We start from the raw sequence: 25,813 nt of genomic DNA on the forward strand, positions 1-25,813 counted from the left end.
TGAAAAGATGTCATTTTGTTTTGGTGGGTTTTTTATAACTCCTGGTAAATTGGCATGGGTAAAGAAGGCAGTGATTTGTCTTATACTCCCTCAAAATTTTTCATATATAAATATGTCCTAAGATTGTGGATAAGTTCATCTTGATTTCTTATGGGCCCTTTGAGATTGCTGACTTCTTGATCTCAGGCATTTGATGCATCTAAAAGTGAAATGGGGAATTTTTTTAAGGCCCCCCCCCCCCCCCGCCCTCAGCATTTTGTGGACAGCTGATCAGATTCCTGTCCAGCTCTCATTGCATTTGCTCTCAGTCACACCCTGCTTTTATGTGCAGTGGAGTAGAACTGATTTTGTGGTAGCGCAAGCGGGAGGAGAATCAAGGCCTGCGCGTTATTTATTTCATTGCAGTCCCATCTGCCCAGTAACTGCTCCAAGATGTTAAAACTCATATATAACAAAAAGGATAAATAAACTCATAGACACTAATGATAAAAACTGTCTCTATGAATACCACTCCTCAGCTGCAAGGACATCAGGATCACGCAAAGCTCATTGTAAAATTTCAGGTCCTTCCTTTGCTATTGCTAGGTTTACTGCCACTGAGGACCAGTCAGACAAGAATTGCTCTCGCGCATACGTATAAATGCTGATGTCTGTCTCAGCAGTTACACCTCTGTGAAGAGCCATTGTACAGCTGTTTTGTGCTAGATTTTTAGGTTTTGTTCTCTTCCCTCCTTCTGTTCGAAATACAAAAGGCAAAGAGTGGAGGAGGAATAAAGGAGCACTGAGCTTTATTCAGTATTCAGCCTTGAGCATAACTGTCCTATAAACCATCGACCTGGATAGTACTTCAAAAAGGCATTCTGTCTGTGTTGTTCAGGAATAGCCCTGTAAAGTGACCGGGCTTAAAAGTAGTTGTAAAATTGCAGGATTTAAGTGATTAAATTCTGATATGTATATACTGCATATTTGCGAAATAAGCCAGTTAAGTTTAATGGATTTACCTTTGTTTTTTCATTTGACTTTAACCTTTCCTCTTGGACCTGAACCCTTCCCGCTTCTTGTGTGTCCAAGTTGTAGGTACTGAATCATTTGTCATCACAGGTTCTGAAATCCTTGGTTTGCATGCATTCCATTTACCTCCTCTTTGATAACAGGAATCATGATCTTGACAGGAATTAATTACTATGTTGACTGACCCTTGACACCTCCCCTTAAACTGCTAAACACAACACTGTCTAGAAAAACAAAACTGGTCAAACTGATGCCAACATCTACAAAGTCCATTGTTAGTCAGGGTTTTTATATGCAGTACTAATCCATATTTTTTTAAAACCTGGAACATTCTTTCTGTGATGAAGGGAGCCAGTGTCCCATCAGCTCTCTGGAAAGGTGTCACCATTTCATGTAGAATTACAAGAAAGGAGACTGAATCTCTAATTTTCTATCCTTAAGCAGGATGATCCAGAGAGGGGTCATTAAGGGGAAGCAGAATTGTTTTGTCCTCTATGAAGTACATTTTCATAGAAATTAAGTTCCTTGGTGAACCAGCAATTTACGCTTGCATTTTTTCTAGTCTTTTTTACTTTACAGTGCTGTTTAACTAAATTAAGAAATTATCTCAGCTAATAATGTGATCTGATTTCTTCAAAGGGAAAGAGTTTACATATGAAGTCTGGTCATGTTTGAGGAAGTACAACACATGATTTTACTTGACATACTTCAGGGTGAAGACCTTATGTGTGGTAAACTTGCCAATGTTATAGAAATTTCTAAATTATCAAATTCCATACTCTCTACAGTGTGTTTTTGAAAATATTGATGCTTTGTCAGTAAATCAGTTCAGTTCAGTCTTGGCACTTAGTATCATGTTCCTTGCAAATGGATCCCACATCAAGAAATGTTCTTAAATATTTTAAGCTAATTATATATGTACATATTTTGGTGTAGGATAGAGATTAAATATAAATCAAAAACCAACACAGAGAAACATATCCCCCATTGGATTATAATTAACTTCCTCCTACTGTAAAAAACTTGTATCCCAGTAGAAGTAACATAGGGATATTTTGAAAACTCTATAATGTCTAAGGGTTAAGTGTCCATCTCTTACAGATGTTTTGGATATGTTCTCTGGAGGTCTAGCCAAGGAACAGTGCTTTCATCTGTCCTGATTTCTAATGAATCAATCCCTAATTTTCAGCTGGTGAATGGGTAGATGTGCACCTTAAGATAAAAGATACTAATTTTTCTGTTTCTGATCTTCCCATGTTTCAGGGAGCATTGAAAACTGTCAACCCTTCACTAGTTGTTTCTTCTTTTACTGCTTAAAAATTTTCTTGGAAGATTTTATCTTGTTCTGTGAATCGCTTGGTGCATTTAGTATAGCTTCTGCTTGCCAGAGTTCTTACTAAGTAGAACTGGTTTCAGTAATTCATTGTAGCTTTGGGAAGTCTTGAGTTCCAGAAGAGGGAGGGGGAAATATGAATATGAGAGTTTTGCCAGTTTGGTAAGGAGCAAAGGTAATTCTCAAAAGAAGAGTTTGAACAGGGAGGTCTGTAATAGGAGAAGATTGTGGATATCATTCTCTTACAGGTCGGATTAATATTTCATCTGTAGAGGTGGAACAAAGTCTTATTATGGTTGAAAGTGGTAGAAAGTTAATGGATTCAGCTTGCTTTGTCAAGCGTCTCCCTCAATATAACAATATGCAGTATAACATTTTTCTAGCCGTGGAGGAACAGTGATCTATCTGGAGTAAGTTAGTCCAGAGATACTGGAGCAAGTTGCTTAGCATTTGTCTCAGATAAATGCAGTTGATCACTGCCTTGCTTTCCTGAGCAGTAAAATTCCCATCCCCAGATTTAAATCTCCCTTTGTCATTGATTCAGGCTAGTACACAGCACATTTATTTCATTCACAGATTTATTCCTGTAATTGCTTCAGAAAACCAGTATCTGTTAAGGTTTGAAGTAGTGATCTTATTTTAATACATCCTTTAGTATGAAACTAGCTTTAAACCCCCTTGCTATTACTACTCCGTAGTGCATAGGGAGTGCCCTAAGATATATTCCTTTAAGATATTTATTTCTTATGGTAAGTGGGCATCAGTGCTTCATGATAAAATCAAGTTTGGCTTGAAACTTACTTTTGCTAATGGTAATCTGTGAAGTGTGATGACAAAATTCTTTTGTAAACTGTCCTGTCCAGGGTAAACTTGGAAATCTTTCTTCTTTCTTTCTTTCTTTTTTTTTTTTTTTTTTAATTGCTGCTTGCTATCGTAAGCCATACGATGCTTTTGATAACAGTCATCAAATTTTACAGCTATCACTATAATCTCACTGCTGTCAACCATCTGCATCACTCCACTCCTCATGTTCTATAGAAACTGAAGAGAAAACAAATACATAGTTAATTTTAGACAGCACATCACTCCTCTTAATGGAGTTTTGTGTGCCAAGTATCATCACTGTGTAATGTCTGTGCAAATAATCTCATGGAAACCAGAAAGAATCGACACACAAGTAGATTCCTTAATGGTTTAAAGCCCTTAGGGCTGTGTTACAGGTATCACGGGGTGGCCTGCAAAATGTTTGAAACATACTGAAGTCTGGACACTTAGTGTTGTAACCTCTGTTTGGAAGATTTTTGTTTCATGGAGTCTGAACTTGACGTCATCTGAACAAAGAAGTCAGGTAAAGAGCCTACAAGTAGTTCTTGATTATACACCTGCTGTATACGCGTGTGAAGTGCTATGAACAGTAAGGAAAGTACAGAGTACCCTCTGGACTGCAGGGAAGAGTGAAAAAATCTTACTTGATTAAAGAGAAACCTGGGCAGAAAAGGTGGAGAAGCACTACTCTGTAAAATAGTTGGTCAGCATTTATATAAGCCTGTGATGCTTTTACTTTGATTCTAGAAAAGGCAAGACTGTGCAAAGACAGATGGAGAAAAGCAATCACATAGATAACAGGATAGTCTATGTCCTACAGCCTAATCCTGTCTACACGGTGTTTTGTTCTATGGCTTTAGAGAAGTTATTTACTCCTCCTTACTTCTCATCATCCATCCATAAATAAAAGTTGCCAGATGTCGCACCTGATACGGGATTTCCTGTTCTTCACCTTCAAATCCTGTGATTTGTTTAAAAACATGTGGAACATTACCTTTCCTGTGCTTCCCTTATACTTCAGTACAGAACCTGACCTGAAATGCGGGAAATCACCTCACAGCCAGCTACCTCCCTTGCTGTGCTCTCCTGACTTCTTTTGGTTACTTAGGAGTGCCCTCTGCGTAGTGCAAGCAGTGGTCAAAGAAGGTCCCATGTTGTTGGACAGGTGGAAATACAGCTCTAAACATCTGTCAGCTCTCTGTAAAAGAGGGTAACATACCTGGTGTGCAAGATCTTCATTCATGAGAGTTAGTCAGATGTTCTGCTTTTACATACCAGGTGTTATAGGAAGAACCACAAACTTAATAAATAATGATACTTTACAATTCTACTACCTATTGCTTGCTAGGAGTACCAAGTACTCAGCAGGCACTGTCTTACATGAATAATGCACAGGAATTTGCCACTGATTGAAATATACATTAGAGGTAGGCTAAAGCTAAATATTTTTTTAAATTACCTGCCAGAGGACATAAAGTGAAACCTGTATCTCATTGTGTTAACTTTTTATTTTATAAAAACCACAAAACAAATGAAGGTTTCTTTTTAAGACAGAGTAATGGTAAATAGATAGAGCTGTCATCTTGAGAGCAAAATTATGGCCACTTCATTAAGGCTTCACTTCAGTGGTCAGGATTGGTGCTTAAGATGACATCTGTGTAGAGCAAAGTCTTCCAGCATTATATTTAATCATTGTGGAGAGGTGAAAGGGGTGCCACAATAAAAATGATGTGTTTTAAATTTCCTGATCATAGTCCTTTAACCTTTATGTTACTGATATGCACCAACAGATAAGTTAGAATTTAAAAGGAATTTTCACTGAAATGCTGCAATTTTTTATCTCCCCTATTTTTTTCTTCATAGGGAATCCACTTAAAATTACATAATAAACCCCTCTTCATCTTCTGAACAATTCACTGATTAGCATAATTTATAGCTAGTTCTTGTGAATGAGGTGATTGTACCCAGGTGATTGCAAAAAGGTCTGTGGATCTTAGCTTTATAAATATTATTCTGAATCTAACTTTGTTAAAGTAATTTATGTAACATGAGTGAGTGCCGTGCAGAGCTCTTCAAATGCAAAGACCACACACTGTGTAATCTTTGGAGCCAATCCTCATCTTGGCTTTGCTTTTCTTAGCAAAAAAATTAACTCCATGATTATAAAATTTAGCTAATACTTTACCTCTGGAATTGGAATCTTCTCACGTGAGATTGTTCAACCCACGCTCTAAATCCGACCTTCGTTATCTGTCACACTGCCTCAGAGAACTGGAAAACTGACTTGACAGTTGTTCGGCAGACCAAATGTGTTCTTACATAGTGAGATATTGCAGGAAAATACTGGTAGGTAGATAAAGCACCTTTCAGACTGTCTCTGACAATTAGAAAAAACATCCAAATCCTCCTCTTTGCATAATTGTTTTCATCCACAGCTGGCAAGGTACTCTAGAAAGTGAAAAAGAGTTATTCTCCCAGCAGACAAAGCAGTAACTAAAGGTCAGCAAGATTAATGGAGTTGCCCATGGCCACACAGCTTATTTGTCAAAGATACAGGCAAGGTCTCAAGGTTCCCGGTCTTGTGTTCAGGCCTGTCATGAAGTCCAGGGCTGCGCAGTGCTAGTGCTGCCAGTGGCCAGGCTAGAAAATTAATTCTGCTGAGAAAGCCCTGGTCTCGGCATGCAGCTGTTTGGCTGCTGAACGCTTCTTGTGCTTGTTGGATTTGCCTCTTTCTCCCATGTTTTCTTTCTGCATGAATGCAGCGCTGCCAAAAGGGCTGGACATTTGCCCAGGAGGTTTTAAATACTCTGGTCCTGAATTGGTGGAAACCTTGTCAGTTCTGTTTGTACTTCTCTAAAGAAGTTTTGTGACTTGTTCCTAGTCCTGCTCATGATAAGGTTATTTTGAAAGAGGAGGAGAATGCAGGTAGCCTACTGTCAGAGCCCTGCCTCAGCTTGTCGGGGGAGTTACAAAAATGGGACATGATCTAAAATTTCCTAGAAACTTGATGTGATTTCTTTATGTCTTGAAGCAAATTTCTGGAGAACTGCCAAGATGAAAACATGCACAGCTATGCTCTGCACAAAAACTTGCATGTTCTATAAAGATGATATTCAAGGAGAAGCTGGAATCCTTCTTACTGTAGAGTAGGGAAATAAAGAATTGCAGCTGTTAATAATAACAAGCTTAGGATTCTTCTTGTTGGAGCCGGAGCAGAACTGCCTGGAAGTCCCTGGAGAATTCCAGTCCAGCACTACATATTTGAAAGATTTGGATCCCAGTCTAAAAATATTTCTGTTGCTTGACTGAATCTCCAAAACTGAACAATATTTTATCATAATCCAGTCAGAGAAATGAAATTTATAGTGCTGTTGGCCATCAGTTTAAGTATTTTGATAGGAGTATCGTGAGTAGAGTGTTTGCTGTAGTCTGCAGGTCATGAATACCCTCTTTGGAATAGAAAAGACGTGGAAGAAACCTACGTGTGGTGCAGTTGACTTTAAAGAAATAACTAGCAAGGGGTTTGAGGTTCCCTTATGGGTGAAAAAAAGGTGAAAAAAAGCCAAAAGCCAGTCTGGGCACATTTTCAAGGCCTCTTTTATTTTGAGTAATTAATTCTGTGTTTTATTAGTAATGAAAGCAGGGGCTATTTTGTACCATGCTGGAGCAGTAAAGGGTGACTCAGCAGAAAGTTAAACTCTGATGTAGCAGTACTTTTGCAGTTTATCATCTGCCTGTAGTGCTTAGTGTATAATACAAATTTATTGATATTCAGACCAATTATATTCTAAATACACTTAATAATTACCTCTCAAAGACAGATAACTTTAAAAACCTGACTGTTTTATAAGTCACTGGAAAAACCACTAGTGTGACATCTCTTCTTCGAGGCAATTTAAATGCAAGCTGGTTTTTTTGGTGATCTGTTTTTAATAAAGTGATTTTATTAAATAAATATATGCATTAGGGCTTGAGTGTGATGTATCCAAATGCTTGCAGCCTTTTTAAAGATTTGTAATGATTCCAGCTGGGTTTTGGTTTTTTTATTTGGTGGATGAAAAATCCATTCTGCTTTGTCTTTGGTTAAGGAAACTTAAGATACCAGATTATATAAATGTACAGCTTTAAAATTGGTCACAGTTATTGGCTGAATAATTGGTAAAATTGGTAGAAATGACAGGTGTGTAACCTGCATACTCCTTAATGTACCTTCGTGAAGTTGCATTCAAGAAACTGTAGCAAAAGACACTGCTGGCCCATTGCTCAAATAGAAACGTTTTCCAGCATGCACTGCATTTTTGTGTTTTCCATCCTGGAATCCCAATAACATTGAATTCCTGGTAGAGTGAATCTAACAGCTATGCCGAGCTTGCCAGTATTGCTTCCCAGGAGCTCTCACAGGCACCTTAATCCCCTTCATCATGTAGCAGACCACTGGGAGGGATAGAATAGTGCTCCTGTCACCTTACCACATTGTCTCGTTTCAAAACCCAAAGCTTCTCTGTTGTGCATTTCGTGTTTGTTAAATATATTGGTGCCCTGTTAGTTAGTTGTTCCTTGGTGAACCTTAGAAGCTACAGTTTTCCTTGATTTCTGTACAAGATTGAGACCTACAATGTTGACTTCAACAAGCCACTCCTGGTAACTAGTCTTCAGGAGAGCAAGGTGGTGCCTACCAGCTGAACACAATAGACTAACCATAAACTCTCCAAACTATTGCTAAGCTTTTATTTTCTGAATCTTTTTCTGCTTCGACAGGTGTAGAAGCCGCTTTAACCTGTGGTGTGTCTGCAGCTGGCCCCCAAGGGTGCAAACACAGCTCTAATTGATTATCTGAAATGCGCAGCTTTAAGGGTCCTGCAGTTACTGCTCAAGCTCTACTGAGTTACTGCGCAGCTTTAGGCAGCAGAGTTTTACTGACTGCAGCAAATAAATTTGCTGTGCTTTATGGAGCACGGAGAAGCTTGTTTTCTGAATTTTAATCGTCTCAATAAATTGTGTTAAGATTGTGTTCTATTAGGCTCCAGGAAATTAATGACAGCAATTCAAATATGGACATTATTGGGAAGGTGTGATGCTAACAGTACAGTTAGAAGAAAGTTTTAAAATTGGCTGAGGCAATAATGAGGGCGATAAGGATTGTAAAGATACAGAGTGCAGCTACCCAGGAATCCCCTTTCAGCCTTGCTTATTACCTACAGGGATTCTGTTGTCCCACTGGGGACTAACTGATGATGATTTTCAGGTTGCGCTTCACAGAGGTGAGGAAGCATTTGTAATAGTGATCAAACAGCTCAAATATAGAGATTGTAAAAAGGATATTTTCTTGTCAAACTATAGTTCTGGATCATTTAAGGCGAAAACAGGAATTACTGCCACCGGAGTTAGCACTTTCAACCTTAGAAAGCTTCTTTGCTGGATATGATGCATATTTTAATATAGTAAGAAAAGTAATAAAGGAGAAAGATCATATTCAATGGGGAAGTGCAGTAGGATGGATGGAGCATCCTCCGATACCAACAAATAAATCAAACCAGCAATGTCAACAAAAATATTTTGATTCTGTGACTCGAGAGTTTGGTGTTAATGACTATAGCAATGAAGATTAGCAAATTTTACTTTCAGCCTCTTCTTGCCCCTGCACTAAGTGGAGGAATATTTGTTCTTTTCATTGAGGGCGCGGTTATACACCTTAGGGTCAAAGAGTGCATGCAGTGCACGGTTCTTAGCCTTTCTAAGGCTTGTCATTTGGATAGCTTTCAGATCTTTATTTGCAAGATCAGAATGTTTTCAAAAAGATATGCCAGGTTGAAGCCTCTTCATTGCTGTATCTCAAAACATTACATTAGAAAGCTGTAATGATTGATGAGCATTTCTCATTGCAATTACAGATGAGGAACAGCAACCAACAAATCATGCCACACTGGTGTATGAATTACTGAGATGCTCTCTGTAGTCTGGCCAGCAAATCATTAAATCAAGCAAAGATGAGCAAGGGGCTGCCTGGATGTTCTCGCCTCAGCACAGCAGCTGAGTAAGCTGCTGTCTGTCTAAATCAATCCCTGTTCTGGGAATTGAAACAGTGGAGACATGAAGCCTGTCCATAGCCACATAAAAGACACATTACGGCTGCAATTCAGGGGGCTACGCCTAAAGCAATTCTTTGAATCTCTAATCCTGTCAGCTCAAAGAGAAGAAAATGGGGAGGCCATACTTTGCCATGTAAAACTTTTCTCCTGACTTTTACTTGAACTGGGGGATCTGGCCTGTGGTTCAGCCAATCGATGGGGAGTTTATGCACAGTATATGTTGTAATGGGATTTTACAACACGGATCTTGGCAGATATATTTAATATCTGACAATTAAAATAGCTTGGCTGCGAAACACACTGAACATTGCCAGATTTTTATAAGATGCTGTGAATTCCTGACCTAGATATTCATTGGAGGAGGGAATTCAAGAAGAGGAGGGAAGCATGAACCAAGTATGGAAGACGACTCCTCACTTCTTACCCATTTCCCTTATTTATTCTGAGTAGTAAGAATCTAAACCATGCAAAATGGGGTAAATAAAATGATTTAGGATGATCATAAGGTCAGCTCACTCTTAAAGTTGTTCCAATTTCAGTCTTTATATAATTTACCTTATGCTTGGGGTACTGAATAATGAAAAATCTAAACAAACAGAGCACTAAGCCTCAATCCTACATGTAAATCTCTGCACATGTGCTGCAAACAAGATAGCACCCATGGACAGATTTGTTTGTGTTGCCATGTGAGCCAAATGCTATGGTTTTGCTTCTTTTAATTATTCAGTCCTGAAAGAATTTACTGTGAAATCCCACCAGGCAGAGATAAGACTAAAAACCTTGTAATCTACAACTGTACAGGAGGGTCAGTTTATGGCCCATATGTGCTGGAGAATTTAGATGTGGAGAGAATCTTTCATCATGAAATGGGATGAAAAACTGTATTATTTTAGTCCTTTGCAGCATGTAAACTATTTCTGTTTATGATGAACCTAAAGCTTGGAAAAAACAAATGACTAGATCTAATCCAGATTTGCTATTCTGATGAATTTTTTCATTCTCAAATTAATTCAGGTTGTCAGATTAATTCAGTCCCAACATGGCAAGGGCAAGACAAATCAATTAGCTTAAGCTCCATGCGTTCTGAGGGTTTGGTCTCTCTATACTCCACGTGAGGATATGCAGGACACTGCCTTCAGATGATTAGCCACTAATAGGGGAAGGGTCCCTTTAGCTTGCCACCCACCCTAATACCACTCCCACCCAAGTGAGAAGATTGTCAGTGAAAATATTTGAATGCTCCTACAGTTTGGAACTGAAGACCACATTCCTAGTGCAGTTACAATTATTAAACTATTATGTATTCTCCCGAGACTGCTCAGGAATCACAAATAATGCTTTTAAAAAAAATAGAATGTTTAGTTGTAGAAAATATGGCCAGGTCTGGTCTCATAAAAACAACCAGCCAATTTTTAAAAAATGTTGGGTTCCACAGTATCTGGAACTCTTACATGTTGTAACCTTGTTACATGTAAGATAGTTAGGGTAAATGGGTTTTCTGCAAGGGAATCCCCTGACATTCTTACTTGGAAGATTACTTCTCTGCTGCTATTATATACAGATTCTCCATCAGATTGAGAGTAAAGTCTCTCTCACCTCGTTTAAAAATATCACCAACCAAAGAGAAAGACAACACTTAATTCTTTTTTTTTCAAAAGGAAAAGAAAGTCATGTCTTGGGAAGAAGGGAAATCAAATAAAAAATTTAATGCTGGAGAAGAAAGGCAAGAAATGCAGTTGCCATGGAAACCAGAGCATAAGTAGAAACTTTCCAGCAAAGAGCAGAAACTAAAAATGAAAAACCGGAGTGGAGAGACTTGGCAGATAGCCAGCAGCTTCCACCACCTTCTTTTCTCCTGGTAACTTGGTGAGATTTTCTTAGTCATCTTTGCCACATTTCGGAAGTGCTCTGTGCATTCAGAGAGTAAAGCTGGGCCTGTGGGTCGGTGTACCTCACAAGGGTGAGTGAATGACAACATTGCTTGAGATAAGGCAGGCTGTGCCAAAACCTACACTCTATGATTCAGCTTGGTGCCACTTCCACTGAAGAAGGGGAAAATTGTCTGGGAATGGGCATAAGGTCACAGTGGGTTCAGGATTTAACTTTGTGAGTGGAAGCTGCTTTGTCTAGTGGTCGCAAAACACTGAGAAAGTCCTTCTTGATTCTTACCTTCTTCAAACCAAGGCTCTCGGAGTGCATTGCAGCAGTAGGCAAGCATAAGTCTTGGTGAGCCTAATTACTTCTCTGATGCCTTTTTAGTAGGGAAAACCAATACCCTGAAGTCTGCTCCAAGTGCTGCTGTGACTCAGACAAGGCTGGGGCACGGTAACGCAGATCTCTGGTCCTCTGCTCTCATCTCGGAGTCACACACTACTCCTTGTCAAAGGCCTGCCTTAGGCACAGGACGTGTTTCATACTGGGTTATTAGTCGCATCTGATGTATTCCTGAAAGCAGAGGCATATTGCAGACATTCAGTTCTATCTAGGACTCTGGGATTGTTTGTAGCTGGCATATTTAAGTCAGTTGTATGCAGTAAAGTAATATAGTCATTGGATTAGCAATTATTAAGTCCACATATGCTTTTTAGTGTGCCATGGAAAAAAAGCAGGTTGAGAAAGCTGGGAAAGTTACCAGGCAGTGCTGTAAAACATTTGTTATAGCCAGGAACTGATTCGGGTGAAAGATCTTGAGCATACCTAGGACCGTGTGTTGTTACAGATGGAAGTAATGAAACCTATAGCATTTAGATTTCATTTAGTCATATTCTTGAAATTAAGCACGGATGTAAGAGTTTTGCTAATTTGACCTCAGACTGCTCAGCATCTTACATAATTGACTCCTTTTTCATGAACAAAATAGAAGATGCAGTGCAAGCCAAAAAACCCCAGCTTTACCTCCTTGTACATGAAGTCTGGACAATCTTACCTCAGATACAGCACCATGAGTTATGAAAACTGCCTGTCTCTCAAGTTTATCGCTAACAACAATCACAATAAGGCCTACGCATATTTAAATCTGCTGTTTTGCCACTGCCTTTACTGCTGAACTGTACTGTAACTGTCTCACTTGGACTATTTCTTTGCCATGCATATATCTCATTTAAATATTATTCCAAAACAGAAGGGTTTGTGGGGTTTTTCTGTGTTTTTTTTTTTTTTTAAGTTGGAAGTGTTGAAGCCTTGAGTAACTAACTTACTTGGATACTTCACTGGGGTTTCCAAGTAAAACGGATGTAATTTTTTTAATGTTCTTTAACATCTGTGCCTGAAAATGACTACACAGCAATTGCAGAGTATGACCTTGTATTTATCTTCTTAGGCTATTTTTAATGCCAAAGGCAAAGTTTATTCAGCTAAAATAACAAGTATGAGAGGCCTGGCCATGGTGTTTCAGTTCCTGGTTTCGGGGAGGGGGGGGGGAGAAAAAAATTGTTCTTTAAACTCCGCAAAAAGGATTTTTAAAGAGGAAAACAGATCTTGGGAGGAAACGTAACCCCATGTATATTTGGTTAACGTGGGTTCTGGGGACCGATTTCCATGGCACTGGTGGGTTTTTTCCGGGTAAAATACACACCTCCCGGAGCTCCGGGACAGCAGGGGCCCAGCTGCGGTTTCAGCGGAGTCGGCGCCCTCCTTCCTGCGGGGGGCAGCAGAGCCGTGCGGAGGGACCCGGCCCCGGCCCCGGCCCTCGGCCTCGGCCCCGGTCCTGGACCCGGCCCCGGCCCCGGCTCCTGCCCCTGCCCCGGCCCCGGCCCCGGCCTCGGCCTCGGCCTTGGCCCCGGTCCTGGACCCGGCCCCGGCTCTTGCCCCGGCCCCGGCCTCGGCCTCGACCCCGGCCCCGGCCCTGGCCCTGGCCCTCAGCCCCGGCCCCGGCCCTCGGCCTCGGCCCCGGTCCATGGCCTCGGCCCCGGTCCTGGACCCGGCCCCGGCCTCGGCTCCTTCCCCGGCCCTGGCCCCGGCCTCGGCCCCGGGCCCTGGGCAGCCACGGCGCTGCCTTCCCTTGCCCGCCCCAGGGCCTGCCGATGGGGAGAGAAACACCGCGGAGAGCTTCTTAGAGGAAAACATGAACGTGCATTTGCTGGGTTAGAGGCACGGTAGTAATGAAGGAATTTACCTGGAAGGACAGCTGTGACCAGATGGAAGATCGTAGGTCAGGCACTTCGCAGGGGTGTTGCCTTGTTACAAAAGCATCTGGCCTGATAGAGAAAACTTCCCTCCAAGATGTTTTGGAATGCAGGTCTGTCCTCAGAACATAACAGTATTCCGTTAGACTTAAAAGTGCTGACATGGCACTCGGTGTTAACTGGCATTTTCAGCTGAAAAGGCTTCCTCACTTCTTCCGTGTTCTTCTGTGCTCGGTGTATACAACGGATGTTTTTCTTGGGTGCTCAGCACAGTCTGTGACCACTGCAGTTGTCTTTGTTTTATACGGCTTAATTTGAAACTTACCTAATTTCTGTTGAAATAGTCAAAGTATTGATGGACTCGGAGGGCTTACTTGTTACTTACGAATGCTCAGAAAAGTTGAGACAAATTGAATAGAGGTGTACACTTAAGGTATGCAAAGTGAAGCATAGACACCGTTGGCTAAAGCTTCACAATAACCTGTATTACGTAGATTTATACACAGCTGTGTGTGTTATGGTATGAAGTTTATGAGTGACATGACCTAAACAAAAGAGCATTCCTGTTGCTGCCAAGATTAGATTCCAGATGACTCTGACTGTAACAAGATGCCCTACGTGTAGTATTGCCACGTCCTGTGTAAAGGTAACCATAGGCTACTTCATTGAATTGCAAAGAATGAGCATTTTGGGAAATTCCTATTCCTGATGTCTGTTTCGGCATTGCTGCTAAGTATTTTACCACTTCAGGTTTGTCAGTGTTTGCCAGACTGTCTTGTTTAGATGTAGATCTGGAGGAAATCTGTACCTCTGACCCTAATAAGTTCTGTTAGGAGCGAAAGTGCCTTTGTATAACAGGCCAAACAAGACCCTCCAAAATCCCTTCAATTCAAGGAGTTCTGGAGTCTGTTGCATTTAGCCTAATACAGCAAGTGTGGCCTTCCTGATCCCTGTGGGACTCTCTGAAGAAAGGAGAATCTGGCCTTTTCCAAGGCTGATCACTGACTGTCGCTCAACTGCCAAAACAAATACAGTGTCTGTAAATGTTCGCTACCCCGCTTAGGATCATAGGGGTTTTGCATTTTAGACTTGTCCAGCAAGAATCCCCTAATACTGGTGAGCCTGGACGCTCAACAGCTTTCTCAACATAGTATAAAGCACACTAGCTTAGCCTAGGCACCAGGCCTGCCAAACTGCTTAGTTTTGGGAATCGGTGCTGCCCAAGCTGCGGTAATGGTGGTATAATCAGTTCCAGAGATTTTCAAAGCTCCGAGTTGCAGAAACAGTAAAGGGGTATTTTTCAGCTAATGTCCTGACCTGAGAGGTCCTGCTGTCAGAATATTAATCTCAAGATCTTCCTCAAACATCTCTTTTATTGGGGATTGGAACTGAATTTCAGAATGCAAAATGTGCTCTTCCCACATTCTTCCCTGATCTCCTGCCCTACACCTTCCCTTAGCAGTTCTGTGTACACTGCTCTCCGTCGCCACCCTATCAACCTTAACAATTTTTAAATAGTCTATAGGCTCTGGGTGACGATTACCATATTGTTCCTCCCTCTGAAAGCTGCTGATGGCAGAAAAGACAAGAATGCATTGGAAATTACTTGCTTATATGTAGTTCACAGTCCAATTTTTAAATCATGTCCTGCTTCTATCATTTGCCAAGTCCATCAAACCAATAACCTACCCAGTTACCTGCCCTGTCCATCTCTTAGTGAGCAGCCTACATCACAAAAGTTACCCTTATATTTCAGAGAGATCTTGTCTGTTCCCTCGTGAATGTAGGCATCAAAACAGATATAGTAGTATCAATGCTGAAAATGGGCTGCACGTAGGAAGATCAATGTCCCTACTAAATTGTTATGTCGCTGTTTTTTTCTCGTCAAGGGGAATTCCCTTCATCCCCTTTCAGAAGAGCCTGTTAAGCTCAACCAGTACCAAGCTCCCAACAAATGTCCTTTAATAGTTTCAGATTTCAGCTCCATGGCCTCTGACTGTATGTTCCTTTAATATGTTCACAACTCCTCTGGGAGAAGTAAGCCAGGAATAACCAACGCTTTCTCAAGCCAGGCCGCCTGCTTTACGGCACCCTGTGTTTCTTTTCTTGCCATATACGTACTTGCTCATCTCCACAGCTCACACTTCCTTATGCTTTTGCATCGCCTATACTGAAATTAGGTGTTACCAGGCGTCTGAGAGGAGAGTGCTGCCTCCACTGCTCTCGATTTTGCTGGCTGAAGGAGGACAAAGGACTCTTAACATTTCTCTGCAGTCGCCTCTTGGCTTGGCATACTGTTCATTTCAATAATAAAGTGTTTCCTTTCATTCTCAAACAGTCAGGCCCCTGCCAGAGCCATAATTGTTCACAGATGACTCATTTTGGCTGCAGGATCAAAACGAGGGAAAAGTGCTGTTTGCACAGTCTTTGAAACATACAGGATGGGAAGGGATGTTCACGCTTGATATTTGTACCATATGTTGTTTCTAAATTTTACTATAGAGCCTTTACATTACAAAAGAGATTCTAGTCTTGTCCTGGGGATGATTTAGAAAGAAAAAGATAAGTAGAGTTTTGAGTTAGACTGAGATTAACAAAGACTGACTACGTAGTTTCAGCTGTGAAGCAGCAGCTTGCAGGGGCTTGGCTGGGAGGCTGTGCCACAGTGGACCGTCTAATGGGTCTCTTTCTGCTGTGATATATATATATATCTCTATGCATTGCTTAGGCACTGCAGCCTCCGTTGTGATTTTTATTGAAGTCACATTGAACTTTTCATTCTTTGTAGAATTTGTTTTGAAATCTCGCATTTTGAGTTGTAGCAGGTGTTTGCATTTTCTTCTGTGTAATGAAAATCTCATGAAGGTATGTAGAGTGCTTCTAATGAACAATCACAAGTATTGATCAGTTCATTGCTCTGTTTGGGTGTTAGCTCTCTTTTTAAAGAGTTACGTGTTTACTTCAGAAGGACCTGTTGTGAGGTTCAGCACAGAGGTCAAGAACCAAGTTCTTTTTTAGGCTGGAGAATAAGGAAATGGTATGATGATTCCTGCATTGCTGTTCATGAGCAAGTATGTGCTCTGTCAGTTAGAGGTATTATCTGAGTCTCCTAGGAAGAGTGTTTTGAGGCCACCCACCCAACTATTTTAAATAAAACACCAAGCAGGCATCAGAAAACTTTGCCTTCTTTGCATTGGTGTATCATTTTGACTAATGAATTCTACAAACCCTGCAAACCAGATCATCCAAGACTGCTGCCACATGGATGTACTAGGACCATGAAGACAAGCCATCATTGGATAGCCCTTTGCAGGTGCTCGAAGGAAAGACTTAGACGTGTGAACCCAGTAGAAGAGGGTATACTGGAAGAATAAAGGATATAAATTCCGTAGGAAGAGTTTTTGCTGTAGCTTTTTCCTTCTAAAAATATAGTGGGCCTATTAGCAGAATGGGTATATATAGACTAGATAGTTACTCTTGTGAGTGGAAGAGCTGTATGAATAACTGGGAAGATAAGCAGAAAAAATTCTATTTGAACTGATACTGCAATAGAAGAGCATTACATCATCATTTGGCAGGAATAACTGTGTGCCTTTCTAGATGTTTTCTAACATTGTTATTCGGAGTGTCATTTACCAGATTATCAACCAGTTCTGTGCACAGAGCTTGTGAGGTCACTGAGGTAAAGACCTAGAAGTGTGATAATTTGCAGGGGTGGATCGTGTCTTGGTAGAGCTTGGGGACTGGAGATCTTAGTTGTTTTCACTGAGGTTCCACACTTAAAAACATCCCATCCCTGGTATTGCTTTTAGATTGTTTTTCATATTTCTGTTAGTTTAAGGAAGGTCTTCACTTTCTGCAATTATCTGAACTTGGACAATAACTTCTCTCAGACCAGCACTGCGGTATTGTGCCAGAAGAAAGACCATAAATTAAAATAAACCGCCCTCACAATGATATTTAAAAATTGATTGCAGGATTTCCAGTTGGTTTTGTAAACCGGTCTTTAAAAACAATAGCTGCATTTTCATTTCTTAACTTGTTAACAGAGTATTCTTTTAAAATAGATGGTGTTTTCTGTGATACACTGTCATGTAAGCCTGCTAAGGAACATGGCTAAAGAACATACTTGCCAAAATACTCCTTGGGAGAGTAATCTGATGCCAAAAAGCAAGTAAAACAAGCAACTATATTTGTAGTGTAGTTTGCAAATTATGTGGCAAGGAAAGGAAGAAAATAATCTGTCACATGAAAAATGAAGTTTGGATTGTGTGTATATAAATCAGTGATTTGTTATATGCACATAAGATCATTATCAGGCATTTCAACATGAATTGGAAGTGTCTAATCTATTAATTAATCAGGAAGTAAGTTTTACATAGCATGTATAATCAAGTTAATCTTTCATTTCACTTGTCAACATAGACGCTGTTTTCAGTGTGATATTATCATGAGATTAAATACCCCAAGTGTTGATTCATACTGCTATGTAAATCTCATGTGTCCTTATATTGCACTTTGGAACCAGTTACATATCCAGAGGTGAGCATAAAAGTGTCTGCTTCCCTTGGAGCAAACTGGATTCCTCAGATTAGGTAAATGTTGTTTGTGCACAAAGTGAGTTACTAGACTACTCTAACACCTGTAAAACCCTTTTCTTCTCGCCACCTTGAGTTAAAACAGAGTAGACTTCCATGCAAGGAAGGATAGTGATGCCCTGCAGCAACTTTCAGAAAGGTTGATCTTTTTTTTCTGACCTTTTAGCACACCACATTGAAAAGCCATTCTATTAGAACACACAATAAATACCTGAGACTTCTGCTAATAACAACTAATAAATTCAGCATAGGAAGCCAGTGATGCCAAACTTCTCTCAGCTTGTTCCCTGCAGCAACACAACAGCAAGTTTACTACTGAAATACAAAGTAAAAATATTTTTAGCAGCTGCTTTATTTTGTTATCTGAATATTTTGATCAAGGTTAATGGAGAATACATAGTTTATTACAATAATTTATTATTACATCTAATAATTAGATTCCTAACCTAAAGGTAATGATTCTTTTTTGTTTAAATTTGCAGATAGGAAAGTAAAAATGAGCATCTAATTCATGTCTGGATAGGTAGGGAGCAGCATGTGAATGTGTTCTTTGTATTAGCATTGATAACTAGTAATAATAACTGAATACCAGAATTCTACATGCAAGCTGCTCATTAGATGTTAGACTTCCCTCTTTGTTTCTGAAATTCTGTTCTTTCTTCCTCAATGGCGCAGAGTAGTCTGCTAGCTCCTGCTTTCTGCAAGACATGACTGGCATTACTTGTCTTTTACGGTTTGTCTTCTGCATTACCTATTGCAATTGTTTAAGTCTTCTTTGATCATAAAAATTCATCATCTAGGCTCTCTTTCACACAAAAGGTTGGACCAGATGATCTTTTGAGGTCCCTTCCAGCCTGGGCTATTCTGTGATTCTAGACTATGATTCCTGTACCAAACAAGTTGCGTGTCTCTGCTACTTACCATGAATAATAGAGACTGCAGCTGGTCAGGATGGATAGATCTCTTCAGAAAGACGCAATGACCAGAGTCGAATTTGGAAGGTGCAAACTTTGGGAGGCTGTGGTTGGTTTGATCTGTGGGGAGTGTGGAGCCATGCACCTTTAAGCTGTCTGAGAGCTGTCTTCCACAAGTTTTACTTCAAAGCTGTCTTAGAAAACACTGACTTTTCAGTCAGTTATCCTCCAACCATCTTTTTAATCTTACCCATTGAGCACATATTGAGTTCTCATCACTCACAGGAAATCTTACACACCTGCAGAACAGTGAGAAGTTGGAGAGAAGGCAGCTCACAGAGCCAACATTCTTCTGGAAAGCGAGATAGACGAGCTGTTTAAAAGGTGGTCAAAAAAACAAGATAAGGACCTTTTATTTTTTAAATAAAATAAACAACAGCTTTCCTATGCTGTGATGTTTTTGTAATATGTTCCATTTTTCCCCCTCAAATTTTCAATGTGAGATATGCAGGATCTTGAATATCTTCCAGTTTATTTTTTCACAGTAAATAAGCCGATTTTCCCATTTTTACTGTACTAGAAAAGTGGTAGGGACTAATGTAAAAGTGCTTTTTATTTCCAACTGAAACAATAACAAAAAAATATTTTACGAACCATTTTTTTCCTGAATATTTCATTTGAACAGAAAGGTTGTTTTTGAAATAATCATAATGGCAAAAAAAAAGTGCAAGGAGAAAAAAAGCATTACCGTGTGGTAAATATCATGGTTAATATTAGCACAAATCTGGGAAAAAATTCCCATCATTGTGTATTATTGTAAATAAAAAGTTTCTCAACAGTTGTATTACAAGACTGAAGTGAATCAGCTCGGGGCGATCCAGACAACTTTCTTCATTTTCCTGTTGACAAAAATCTCGTTGAGTCTCGAGCGCTACTGGTACACGGTGCGTTTGGTGTCTGCTGCGTAGCTCCTCCTGCGCTGAGCGGGAACTAGCGCCAGTGTCGTCTGTCAGAGGGAATTCTTTATGGCAGGATCCTTCTGCTAAAAGGAAATGTGTTTGTTTTAGTCTGGCTGGCTAGGTGACCCCTGTAAATAGCACTGTTAGCTCAACTGTACTCAGAGAACGAGTAAAAGAGTTTCAATGAATACATTCAAGTTGGCTGCAAGTTGAGTTCACAGAAAGCCCCATGGGTCAGCTTGCAGAGGTCATAGCGGAGAACTGCTTTAATTTTGTCTTGGAGAAGGAAGTGGGAGATCTTTGGAAACCCAGACCTGAAGTTACTCTGTTAATCACTCAATGAATCATTGTTAACATTTTATTTTAGTAATAAGGTTTTTTGTAAAGAATAATCAGGCTTAAACAAATATTTCCTCCCAGCAGCTACTCATGGAAGACGCATGGTGCTAGGAAGTGTTGTACAGTTCCCATTTATGCATGAGAAGCTTTGTTTGATGTGGGGTTTTGTACAAGATTTTTCTTTTTGGTATAGGAATTTTTGCTACACAATGGAGACTTTACACTCATGGTTTTTTTTTTCTCCTGGGTTGTGGAAGACAGCAGGCTGGTTTGAGGCACAGGATGTTTGATCCTGGTAAAAGTTTCTTCTTCAATTTGTGTTGGACTCCCTGTGCTTAATTACTTCATTAGGTCAATGGAAATCGTAGCACAAATCTTAAGATAGATTTTGACTTTCTAAACTTTCATTACCAGTCAGGTCATAAACAAAGTTATCCGAGTAGAGTATTCTTTATCATCAGGAATACATGTCAATAAATTTAGAGTAAGTTAACTGATTTTATTTTGGTCTCCCCCAGCTAGCTGAAAGCTGATTTGAAGAAGTTTATGTTCTTTAGCTCTATTGTTCTGTTGGGAAGTAGTCAGGAAACATGTTCCGCTTTGAGGTCAGTCTGTGTGTTTCTTCCCTGTTCCCTTGCAGTGCATGGCACAGGAAACATCTCCAATCGGGTTCTCAGACACACTGACTCTCCTTGGCGTTACTGTAACCTGCCCGGGGACCAAGCAGCCCTTCCTATGTGAATCACTTTGTGTTTTTTTCACAAAGCACTACACGTCCTTCCAGCACAGTGAATAACATGTTTGTCGACCTCCTGTTTGCCTGTTCCACGTGCATTTGGAGCTGGTATGTCGTACCGAATTCCCGCTGTCAAGAAGCTGCCGGCTGTATGCAGAAATCAAATGTGGTCCAAAACTCAGCTTGTTGATAAACTTGTTGGGAATTAGAGGTAGAATTCCTAGGCTCTATTTTTATTTCTCTTGCTTCCTTTTTTGTGTGTGATATTTGACGAACTCTTTTATTTACATTTTAAAAATATATTATGACTAGTTCTTAAAATCAGGACATTATTTATTAGAAGCAAATAACTGACTTTCCTGCTTAACATTGGGCACATTCCTTTGATTATTTTTTTTTTTTTACCTAAGTGAAAAAGAGTTTTGTATGTCTTAAGTCCATTAAAAAGCTGAACAAGTATTTGCAAAAGCATCTATGCTCTGTTGGATGAAAGACACTGTAGAAAATAAATTTATTATTATGCTTAATACTTATTCATCACAAGGGGATTGTCTTGAGAGAGCGAGGAAGCTCCATTAATTCTTTGGGCAAGGACTAAGGGATCCAGGGTGTACGCCTTGCTCTGCCCCAGCCTTCCCACGTGACCTTGTATAAATCACTCGGGGCTTCACTTCTCCATTCATGAAATGGGCATGGTAATTACTATGCCCGCGGTGTGTGCAATAGTGTGTGCATTTAGTTAGATCATAAGTACTGTGGAATCATCTCTTAATTGGCGGTGTATGCAGATCCCAAAACAATGTGACATTGATCTTTTTTTGCATCTCTGGGCACTGCCGTAGTAAATAGGTGGTAAACATACTGACAGTAAACAATAGTAATTGTATGTAGGGAGCACTAATGCTAAAAGAATTCATGCCCTGATTTAACTTCTGTAAGACCTCCTGAATGCTTGTTTAATATTAAATTATTCAGATGCACATTCTTCCTCTTGCCTTTTTATATGGCACTGCTTTTTCTACTCATTAATATCATTAAATATCTATATTATGTGTAATGACTACTTTCTATTTACATTTGGATTTCATCACCATACAGACAGCAAGAGTATTGCATAGTGTTTTGGTAGCTATGACACCATTCAATAAATGGAGAGCAATGAATTCTGTGCTTAAATTTAATGTAAATGTTTATTTCTCATTTTGATCCCAGATCTGTGTACCACCTTGTTGCAAGGCTATCAAAAAGTTGCTACGTTCCACCTAAGGTGGTAAGGAAATTAATTTGCCTACGCGCAGTCTTAAAATAATCATTGTTTTCCATTAAAATATTAAGAAGAAGTAGTTTACTTTTAATTGTGTGTATGAAACTTTCCTTTTTAGGTCTTCAAACAAATACATCACTGAAGATTTTGGTGTGGGTACAGCTGAATTAAAAGTTATCCTTACACAAAGGAAATTACCTTCCTCTCTGGCTCTGCATATGAGCTTATGTATCTCTGGTAGCCTTGAGGCATTAAGCCTGGAAATCTTCCAGCTTCATAGTATGCTGAACTGAAGACTGCGATGGACTTGCAAGCAAATTCAAGCAGGCACATCTTGAGAGTGTCTAGGATCACTGGCAAGAACACTGTTATATTTCTCTTATGTATTAAAAGACAGATATTTTGTAGAGATTATTCCCTTATTCCTTTTGCCTCAGATTGTGAAATTAATATGATCATTCTTCAGAGGTAGTGTAGTTAGTGACAGGGAAATCTGGGTTGCAATCTGATTTTTTTCAACTTCTCAATGATCTGTCTGCAGTTCATTGATCTAATGCAAACTAGAAATTAAGCTGATATCCACCACTCCTCCCTTTACTGGCCAAGTTTTAACTTTTGAAAGCCTCAGTTCAGTTCTTTCTGGAAAAAACATGGGAAACTGAAATGAAATCACTACAACTGCTGTCTTCCAGAAGGTAGTCTAAATTCAGAGGCCATTAATTACATGTGTGGACAAATCAGTGTGCCCTCATACCTGAACAAATAGAGCTTTTGGGGCCAGGCTGGGCCCCACTGACAGAGCACGGAAACTTTCACTTTCAGAATAAGGAATTCAAGTTCCTTGCCATAAAATCAGAGGGAGTTAAGAGGAATGATTGTTTCCCTCTAAAGCCCTTTGGGAAAGCAAGAGGTTTAATGGTAGGGGCTGCCTTGGGAATGTGCATTCTGAAGTGCAGTCATTATTTTCCCAGCACAAAGCAATAAACAAATGATAAAAAAGGCAAGTGTTAGCCGCTGGGGAGGCATGGCTTCTGTCGGCCTCCCTGGACCGAGCAGCCCCGCTATAGCTGAGCAAAGCCTCAGGCAACAGCCTGCTTCTTTTGATGTCAAAGCAAACAAGCCAATGTTTGTGTAGCTCTCCATCTCAGAACTTATTTTGGTGCTAATTTAAAATTTATCCACATGCTGTTAGTTTTGGTAAAGGAGTGAAATAAACCCAGTTTTAAGAAGGCTTAATGGCAGGATAACAGAAGTAGATGCCAGGGGATGCCAGGTCAGCTGCGGGTGCTCCGATTTTCCTCTAAAGCTCAGCAGTATATCAGACTGGATATTTTACTGAGATGTCACAGTTTGGTAGATATTTAATTTCATGGGTTAGGTTTGTGTTCGGTGTTGGGGAGGAGGAGTTCACACCCCCAAAATCATTGCAATGTTTGGCTCCATTTGCTCCTCTTACTGCGAGATTCAGCAGAGCCCATGACTGAACCCGTCCTGCTTTTTGGAGGGAACAGCCAGACCGATGTGTTATTTTAGAGATAGAGATTTTAATGTTGTCAACTTCCCTCCAGAGCAGTTAATATATCTAACGTTTGCAAGTGATAGATTCTGCTATACACAAAAGAGTGTTTGTATCAGGATGTGGCTTTCAAAAAGAAAAAAGAAAGAAAGAAAAAGGAGCAGTGCTGGATTAATTGGAAAGGTCCAGACCAGTCACATTCCCTCCCAGATGGGTCATTCATTTTGTTCCTTGCTGCTACGTCGCATCTGAACTCAAAGCCTTCAAAAACGTTGTTGAAGTGAGAGAGACAGAGGCAAGCTGGCGAAACTTGAACAAAACTCCCAGGCATTTATGCTTTTATAGTGAGGCTGCTTTCTCTTGTCACGATAGTTTATAGTCCCCCATTAACTTCTCCTGTTTTATGGTCACCTGTATGAATGTTTCTGAAAGTACCAGGTTGATTAAAACTAAAAATCCCCAAACATGGAACAGATGCTTAAGTACCTGTAGGTGCAGGCCCATCCTCCGGTATCTCCTGATCGTTTCCACCTGCTCACGGAGGTTGGGGAGATCAGCAGCGCCTGTGTCTCGCTGCATCCCAGGTGGATTGAGGATGAGTCACCTGGCTCCAATTAAGCAAAACCAAAGCACGTGAACCTTCACCTTTTAGATTGTCTGAGTTTGGGTGAGCTTTTTAAATGGTTTTGTTTAAACTTTCATTTCCATCAGTGCCTTTTTGTTGCTGTTGGGAATGACTAAAGGAGAAATAAATTGGATAGGCTGTTTTAAACATTTCTAGTGACAAAAGCATAATTGAACAAGATTCTCTTAAGAGCTACCAGCTCAGTTGTTAGGACACAAAAATGCCGAGAGTCACCTGAATATTTGGCTTCTTGTCTATAGCAAATCTTTCAACCGAACCTCAGTATTTTCAGACTTTCCCATCACTGTCTTCTAGACGTTTGCAGCCCTGCTCGTGAATTGAATCAACTGCAAAGGATGATCGTTCATCTGGTATTAATGGTTATAGTTGTTCCTGTATTTTTTGTTTGTTTTTTAATCTGCCCAAATATGAAAAAAAATAAAATTGCTCTCGATAACAAGGAGAGGGCAGATGCGTAGTAACTGAAGCCTTTTCCCTTTTGCCGGGATCTGATGTGGGATTGGGTGGCTGATGGTGCCGGGGGTGGAAGCGTGGAGGAATGTCCCAGTGCAGCATCCCCCTCCCGAGCCAGGCGGGGAGCCTCTGCTGTCCAGCTGGGATCTGCCTCCTTGACCTGAACTTGCCATTGCCCCCTTGATTGGCTCATTCCTGCACTGCCTGAAAGCTGGGCTGAATTCCTCCCGTGTGGCCTCAAAACCAGGCATGGACTTCACTGAACATCCAGGCTTGGCTTTTCCTCCTGGAAAGGTCTTTCTCAGCTGGTAAACATCATGGGTTTACTCCTCAATACATAAATAAGAAAATACAGGTTTTGTAGAATTCTGATGTTTTCCTGCTCGAGTTTGTGAAATCCTAAAGTTAAGGTGGCTGGTTGGTGGTGGGGAAGGGACTTCTGTCCTGGTGAGGGTAGTGAAGTCTGATAGCTTCTACCTCTTCTTATTGAAGGGACAACACAGGATAATCCGCGGAAGCTTTCGAACTTCTGAAGAAGCTCCTGCTAACTGGGGAACATAGCTCGTCCTCAGCCAAGCCTGTCTAGTCCTACAGCTTCACAAGACACCGCAAAGATAAATTTGCACAAATGTCTGGGAAAAATGACAAAACTAGGACACAATGCAGAGATGTATTGTGCAAATGTCATTTTGCAGTTCATCCCACTCTGATGAGGTTTTCCTGTTATCTGCCAACTTGTGAGAAGAAGTGGCAGTGCGTTAAGTTCTTGGCCACCATTCTGGTTTTCTGAAATGTTGTCTATCGCTCTTCCTTCAGAGCGCTTTTTGTGCTGGCAAGGGAAGGAGCTTAGATGAAGGATTCTGGACAATTCACTTCTGACCTTTTTAAACTGTAAATGTGGAGTGAATTTTTTTATCTGGTTAGTCAAATTTTTTTTTCTTTGTTTCTTTTTCTTTTTTTCCTTTTCTTTTTCTTTTTTTTTTTCTTTTTCTTTTTCCTTTTCTTC

General features: G+C 40.3%; 1 protein-coding gene across 2 annotated transcripts in view; it reads left to right on the forward strand.

Moving 5' to 3' along the window:
* The window catches only part of DAB2IP (DAB2 interacting protein), a 210,694-nt gene that overhangs the window by 17,592 nt on the left and 167,289 nt on the right, over positions 1-25,813 (forward strand). The gene's annotated exons all lie outside the window — the stretch shown is intronic.

The sequence above is a fragment of the Accipiter gentilis genome, chromosome 29, assembly GCF_929443795.1.
Source record: "Accipiter gentilis chromosome 29, bAccGen1.1, whole genome shotgun sequence".
In the NCBI taxonomy this organism is placed as follows: domain Eukaryota; kingdom Metazoa; phylum Chordata; class Aves; order Accipitriformes; family Accipitridae; genus Astur; species Astur gentilis.